At 48.0% G+C, this 8,308-nt stretch overlaps 1 non-coding gene across 1 annotated transcript; it reads left to right on the plus strand.

Annotated features, from left to right (window-relative positions):
* The first annotated feature begins 5,406 nt into the window (after positions 1-5,406).
* On the plus strand, positions 5,407-5,479 carry trnaf-gaa (transfer RNA phenylalanine (anticodon GAA)). The gene has a single exon. It is a non-coding gene; the product is annotated as a tRNA-Phe (tRNA).
* The last annotated feature ends 2,829 nt before the right edge of the window (positions 5,480-8,308 follow it).

Here is an 8,308-nt window from a genome sequence, read left to right on the forward strand (position 1 = left end):
CCACTCTATCCCCGTAGCCCAGTAACCCGGTCAGTCCCATTCCCCACTCTATCCCCGTAGCCCAGTATCCCGGTCAGTCCCATTCCCCCACTCTATCCCCGTAGCCCAGTAACCCGGTCAGTCCCATTCCCCCACTCTATCCCCGTAGCCCAGTAACCCGGTCAGTCCCATTCCCCACTCTATCCCCGTAGCCCAGTATCCCGGTCAGTCCCATTCCCCCACTCTATCCCCGTAGCCCAGTAACCCGGTCAGGCCCATTCCCCCACTCTATCCCCGTAGCCCAGCAATTTATTTCCCTCAAGTGCCTTGAAAATGTTGAGTGTCTCCACTTCCAACACTTCGGGGCGGAAACATTTAGTAAAATATTCCCCATTAAAAACGAATTAACATGAAAAAGTTGAATTAATTTTGTGGTCAAATATGAATAAAATAAATCTCATAAAACACGTGTGTTTTCTCTGTGCAATTCAGGGCCATCAGCAGCAGCAGAATTCTTTTCAAGCACAATCTGTAGACTCCTAGCCCGGCAGATCCCTCACTCTACCATTACCGTCAAGCCAGGGGAGCAAACCTGGTTCAATGAGATGTGTGGCAGAGCAGGCCAGGAGCGGCACCAGGCCCACCTAAAAATTAGACCGTTCCAAACTAGTGAAGCTGGATATGGAACCAAGGCGGGCCAATGCAGCTGAGATACAGATTATCCAGGATCTAATTGAATGAAGGAACAGGGCTGAGGGGCTGAATGGCCTCCTCATGCTCATATTAGTCTCTCACCATTAAGAAAATGTTACGAAATGTCATTTTCGGAAAATATAAAAACTAACTCCAAAAGCTTTTATAAATATATCAAAAGGAAAAGACTGGTGAAAACCAAAGTTGGTCCATTGCAGTCAGATACGGGGGAATATATAATGGGAAATAAGGAAATGGCAGATCAACTAAATGCATACTTTGGGTCAGTCTTTACGAAGGAAGACACAAAAAACCTCCCTGGGATATCGGGAAAAATAGGGACATTGGCAAAGGAGGAACTGACGCAAATCAATATCTCTAAGGATATGGTGTTAAGGAAGCTAAAGGGATTGAAGGTGGACAAATCCCCAGGGCCTGATAACATGCATCCTAGGGTACTGAAGGAGGTGGCCCTAGAGATAGCGGATGCACTAAGGATGATTTTTCAGAATTCATTAGACTCGGGAACAGTGCCGATGGATTGGAGGGTAGCTAACGTTACCCCACTATTCAAAAAGGGGGGTAGGGAAAAAGCAGGTAATTACAGACCTGTAAGCCTTACATCAGTTGTGGGCAAAATGCTGGAGTCCATCATTAAGGATGAAATAGCGGAGCACTTAGCAAATGGGGACAGGATAGGACAGAGTCAACATGGATTTACAAAGGGTAAATCGTGCTTGACTAATCTATTGGAATTTTTTGAGGGAGTAACTGGTAGAATAGATGGGGGAGAGCCAGTAGATGTGGTGTACCTGGACTTCCAAAAGGCCTTCGATAAGGTCCCACATAAAAGATTAGCATGGAAAATTGAGGCTCATGGGATAAAGGGGAAAGTTTTGGCGTGGATAGGGAACTGGCTGTCAGATAGAAAACAGAGAGTTGGAATAAACGGCTCATTTTCTGAATGGCAGGCAGTAACAAGTGGGGTACCACAGGGATCTGTCCTGGGCCCCCAGCTGTTCACAATTTACATTAATGACCTGGATCAGGGAGTCGGATGCAGCATTTCCAAATTTGCAGACGACACTAAACTAGGAGGGGGGGTGGGCTCAGAGGAAGAGACCAGGAAGCTCCAGAGCGATTTGGACAGACTGGGCGATTGGGCGGATAAATGGCAGATGCACTATAATGTGGACAAGTGCGAAGTTATCCACCTTGGGTGCAGGAACGGGAGGGCAAATTATTACTTAAATGGCAATAGATTGGGAGAGGGGGAAGTACAGAGAGACCTGGGTGTTCTTGTACACCAGTCACTGAAGGCGAGCATGCAGGTGCAACAGGCGGTCAAGAAGGCAAACGGTATGCTGGCCTTCATAGCAAAAGGGTTAGAATACAGGAACAGGGATACCTTGCTGCAGCTGTACAGGGCACTGGTGAGACCACACCTCGAGTACTGTGTACAGTTTTGGTCGCCTCATCTGAGGAAGGATGTTCTTGCCATGGAAGGGGTGCAGCGGCGATTCACCAGGCTGATACCAGGAATGGCGGGAATGACCTATGAGGAGAGACTATGTAGTTTAGGGATGTACACACTGGAGTTTAGAAGATTGAGAGGGGACCTCATAGAAGTGTATAAAATTCTGACAGGTCTAGACAGACTGGATGCAGAAGGAATGTTTCCCTTGGCGGGTGAGAACAGAACTAGAGGACATAATTTAAGGATAAGGGCTAAACCATTTAGGACAGAGATGAGGGGGAATTTCTTCACTCAGAGAGTGGTGAACCTGTGGAACTCATTGCCACAGAGGGCAGTGTACGCCAGCTCATTAAATATATTTAAGAGGGAATTAGATATATTTCTACGGGCAAAAGGGGTTAAGGGTTACGGAGAGAAGGCGGGGACGGGATACTGAATTAAAGGATCAGCCATGATCTCATCGAATGGCGGAGCAGGCACGAAGGGCCGAATGGCCTACTCCTGCTCCTATCTTCTATGTATCTATGTATCTATGTAGTGGATGATCTCATTCACCGACATTGTACCCAGTGCTACAGTTTATCCCATTATCTTGCACCCAAAATACACATTTTGAAAACCTGCAAAAGTTAAAACACCGTCCCTGGGTGGGCTCGAACCACCACCCTTTCGGTTAACAGCCGAACACACCAGAGAGATCTATGGAAATACCGATTACAACATATACCAAAGCCGGAGATTACCGAGATAAAACCTCAGGTCACAGAGAGCAAGACAGCAACTGTCCAGTCTCTGTTTACTTGTCCAAATTAAAGAATGGAACATTCATTGTCGGAGCATGGAAATAGTCACTGAAAGCAAATCAGTTAAACAAATTGATTTGAAAACCCGCTTTGAGCCATTAGATCGGTTCATCGACCAATGGTGACGGTGAGATATTAACATGGTGTCTGGGTTTCTCACAACTGTTGGAATCTTCCCACGAGTTCTTTTGCTGTTGTATTTGTTCATCAATGTGGAGATCAGATACACACGTGGTCACTTCACTGGGTGCCCTGGGAACCAGATACACCAGAGCACAGGCCAACGATGGGACTCTGTCCTGTCTGCTCTATATGGGGGCCAGTGACAACCGAATGAGAACAAAGAACCACAGCCCTGGAATGGAGCCTTGGGCCGTCCATCTGTGTGGGGCTCAGTAACATACTGGGTGAGAGCAGCAAACTGAGCACAGTCCGGGAATGGATCCGGATCACACCATGCTCTGAGTGGCTCCACTGGGCGAGAACATCAGCACAGGCCCGATATGAAGCCTGGGGCTCCGCTTGAGTGCAGAGTTTTCAGATCTCACCCGGTGTGGTACTGAGCCCCTTCCTACTCCATGGGGCTCAGTAACACACTGCTTGAGATGGAGTAACACACCACAGGCCGGGGATGGAGCCTGGGCCCTTCCTACTCTGTGGGGCTCAGGAACACACTGCTTGAGATGGAGTAACACACCACAGGCCGGGGATGGAGCCTGGGCCCTTCCTACTCTGTGGGGCTCAGGAACACACTGCTTGAGATGGAGTAACACACCACAGGCCGGGGATGGTGCCTGGGCCCTTCCTACTCTGTGGGGCTCAGGAACACACTGCTTGAGATGGAGTAACACACCACAGGCCGGGGATGGAGCCTGGGCCCTTCCTACTCTGTGGGGCTCAGGAACACACTGCTTGAGATGGATTAACACACCACAGGCCGGGGTTGGAGCCTGGGCCCTTCCTACTCTGTGGGGCTCAGGAACACACTGCTTGAGATGGAGTAACACACCACAGGCCGGGGATGGAGCCTGGGCCCGTCCTACTCTGTGGGGCTCAGTAACACACTGCTTGAGATGGAGTAACACACCACAGGCCGGGGATGGAGCCTGGGCCCTTCCTACTCTGTGGGACACAGTAACACACTGCTTGAGATGGAGTAACACACCACAGGCCGAGGATGGAGCCTGGGCCCGTCCTACTCTGTGGGGCTCAGTAACACACTGCTTGAGATGGAGTAACACACCACAGGCCGAGGATGGAGCCTGGGCACTTCCTACTCTGTGGGGCTCAGTAACACATTGCTTGAGATGGAGTAACACACCACAGGCCGGGGATGGAGCCTGGGCCCTTCCTACTCTGTGGGGCTCAGGAACACACTGCTTGAGATGGATTAACACACCACAGGCCGGGGTTGGAGCCTGGGCCCTTCCTACTCTGTGGGGCTCAGGAACACACTGCTTGAGATGGAGTAACACACCACAGGCCGGGGATGGAGCCTGGGCCCGTCCTACTCTGTGGGGCTCAGTAACACACTGCTTGAGATGGAGTAACACACCACAGGCCGGGGATGGAGCCTGGGCCCTTCCTACTCTGTGGGACACAGTAACACACTGCTTGAGATGGAGTAACACACCACAGGCCGGGGATGGAGCCTGGGCCCTTCCTACTCTGTGGGGCTCAGTAACACATTGCTTGAGATGGAGTAACACACCACAGGCCGGGGATGGAGCCTGGGATTTCCCTGTTCTTTGTGGGGCTCAGTAACTCACCGCCTGCAATAAACTAACAGGCCTAAGGCTGAGGAATGAAACTGATCACATTCTGTTGTGTGGGGCTCAGTACCACACCGGGTGAGATCTGAAAACTCTGCTCACAAGCGGAGCCCCTGGGGCGGAGCCATCAGCTGCCTCCCTGCAATAACAGAGGGAGGAGGGACTGAGGTTGTTGTTTCAATGTTTTAAGCTGATTTCACAGGCGATCCCCAGCTCTGAATCCCCCAGCAGAGAATTCAAGGAGAGTTTCATATAAATGAGATTCAACATCAGTATCCGCACATTACTCCTTGATTCGGGACTCTGATCTCTCTCCAGCATCTCGCTGCTGAAGATTGAATTTGATATAATTTCACCTTGTCTCGGGATCAGTGCGGCTCAGTGAGACTTCGGCCCGTCTCTCCCTTCACAACCCATCAGTGCGGAGAAAAGAACAGGGAATTTTACACACGTGTTGTGTTGTGTAACTTTATTTGAACATTTCACGCTGTGTCCAACACGGTGAGGTCCCCCGTGCTGTGTCAGCTTTGTATCTTTATCAACACTCCAGCTTTACATTAACACAACCTGAGCTCCGAGATCTGGTCGGGTCACATTGCCCGAAGTGAGGGCGGGAGGGCCAATTCCACCCGGGGTAGGAAAATCCTCCAAAAGAACGACAGAACAGGGCATTTAATGTGAAGCCGAAATAGCTCAGTTGGGAGAGCGTTCGACTGAAGATCTAAAGGTCTCTGGTTCGATCCCGGGTTTCGGCAGGTTTTAGTTATATTTGCCTCCTTCACTATAAGAGGAGCGAATCAGGAGAGATTTTTCACTCCTGAACCCACGTCTCCCACAGGAACGGGAGTGAAACCACATCTGACCCGCCAGATCCTGCTCCAACCGCTCGCTGCGGGCTTGAATCCAGTCGGGGTCCCGCCGGCTGTTTTTATACCGGGACTGAGGGAGGGGCTGTTCAGCGGTGCTGCGATAATAATTTTTAGAATGAGGTTTGTTAGATTAAAGAGCTCTTTTACTGTTACTTTCGATTTACACTCTGCCCAGTTGTATATAGGAACAATGTTTAAACGATGTGGTGTGTTCAAAGTTTGTGCAGTAATTCGGTCACCCAATGTGAGCCTGAAAGACAATCTCCCAGCCTGGGTTCGAGCCTGTCCAATAGGTGTATTTACATTAATGGATTGGCAAAACTACTTGAACAATCTACAGCACCCGGCCTCACCCTATATGAATCCAAGGTTAAATTCCTCCTCTATGCCGACGACCTGGTTCTGCTGTCACCAACTAAGGAGGGTCTACAGCAGAACCTGGACCTGCTGGAGTCGTACTGCCAGACTTGGGCCCTGACAATAAATCCCCAAAAAGCCAAAGTCCTTGTGTTCCAGCAAAGATCCAAACAACATGGACCCACAATAAATTTCACAGTAGGAACAACCAAAATTGAACAAACCACTCACTACACATACTTGGGCTTAAAAATCAGTTCTACGGGAAACTTCAAACTGGCTGTGAATGAACTGAAAGAGAAAGCAAGAAGGGCTTTCTATGCCATCAAAAAATCAATCCAAATAGAAATCCCAATTAGCATTTGGCTCAAAATTTTCAAATCAGTAATTGAACCAATTGCACTCTATGGCAGTGAGGTCTGGGGACCACTAACACAACAAGATTTTGCAAAATGGGACAAACACCCAATTGAGATCCTACATGCGGAATTCTGTAAAAGTATCCTCCGGACTCAAAGGAAAACAGTAAACAACGCATGCAGGGCGGAACTAGGCCAATACCCATTAATAATCACTATCCAAAAAAGAGCCACCAAATTTTGGAATCACCTACAAATGAGCAACCCCCAATGCTATCACTACGACGCCCTGAAATGCCAAGAGCTGACCATAAAGAAGAATACCCTCAGTCAACTAGTCCTGGGACTCAATAAAGTAACTAATAACAATACTAACAATAACCAGTCCCAGGACAGTGACAGGGTAACACAAAGAATTCGACCCAACACAATCGTCGCTAAGCAAAAGGAAAAATATCTGTCATATTGGGCAGAAACAACAAACTCAATTGCTACTTGGCCCTAAACAGACAATACAACATAGCTGATTACCTGACCATGGTAAAGGATAACAAACTGAGAAGAACCTTGACAAGGTACAGACTTAGCGAACATAGCCTAGCGATCGAAAAAGGCAGACACAGGCAGACCAGGCTGCCAAGAGAAGACAGGATATGCTCTCACTGCAGTCAGGGAGTAGTTGAGACAGAGATGCACTTCCTCACAGCCTGTGGAAAATATCAGGGCATCAGAGAGAATTTCTACCAAAAATTCTCACAAATATGCCCTGAATTCAGAAATCTGACTGACAACCAAAAACTCCCATTCCTACTGGGGGAGGAGAGAAGCTGTGTAACACTGGCGGCACACTATGTTACAGCTTGCCATGAACAGAGGGACAACCAGTAAACTAAGACAAGAGTATATATAAACAAGGCGAATGTATATTTATAAACTCAGGGATATACCTGTTTATACACTGTATGAATGGAATGGCGTTTATGTGTTCAACCATAAATGTATTTTGATGCTTTGGCAACATAAGATGTACCTTATCATGCCAATAAAGCGATTTGTATTGTATTGTGGCCGGTTAGCTCAGCTGCTGAGAGCGTGGTGCTAATAATGGTCAAGGTCGCAGGTTCGATCACCGTATGGGCCATCAGGATATTTTCATAATTTTACGATTTTTCCAAATATTTAAAATATAAACTTTTTAAGGACGCCGACCCACACAGAATCTCACGGGGGATTTATTTGGATTAACATCTATTGCACCTTTGACACGGGGCTGAGAGACACATCTTTCTGTTTATTTGTGTTTCTGGGTTTGCTGTTGAAAGTTGAACAGGCGGCCTGTTCCCGATAATGGTCACAAGCAGGTGAGAGACAGACAGAGCGGCTCCGACCCCGCGAGATGGGCAAAAGGCTTCAGTTCAGGACAAATGCATCAATGTAAATGTTCGCCCAGCACCGAGAGAGACAACATCCAGAGAACACGTCTTTTGTGTTCTCACCTAAAATGTCATTTTGTACAAACAGTTTGCCTGGCGCGAAAGAGTTAAAAAGGGGACTTAGACTGAACTGGACGGGGTTGTTGCGGTGGGTGAAACATGGCGACGATCTATGGTTATTATCCGAGGTGACGCTGCAGGATCTTTTAAAGATCTCCCGCGGATCCACTGAAACCAGCCGAATGTGCAGCTTTGAGAGGGTCTTTCTGCACCGTCAGGGCAGGAAACGGGAGTGAGGGAGGGACACTGTCGGTATCTGTGCTGAGTGTGAGTCTGTGCAGAATTGTACAGGGAAAATATACGGGTTCTTCGAGATTTTTTACTTTATTGATATTTAACCACAAAATCAGTTCTTCCATTTTTTTAATATTAATTCAATTTTAATGGGGAAAGTTTTCAAAATGCTGCCGCCCGGTTTCGAACTAGTGACTTTTCAAGTGTTATTCGAAAGTGATAATCACTACACTACAGAAACTCTGCCACCGTGAATTGCAACAAGTTAAGTG

The sequence above is a fragment of the Somniosus microcephalus genome, unplaced genomic scaffold (assembly GCF_052327205.1).
Source record: "Somniosus microcephalus isolate GS21.2 unplaced genomic scaffold, FLI_Smic_1.0 unresolved_chr4, whole genome shotgun sequence".
NCBI classification, from domain to species: domain Eukaryota; kingdom Metazoa; phylum Chordata; class Chondrichthyes; order Squaliformes; family Somniosidae; genus Somniosus; species Somniosus microcephalus.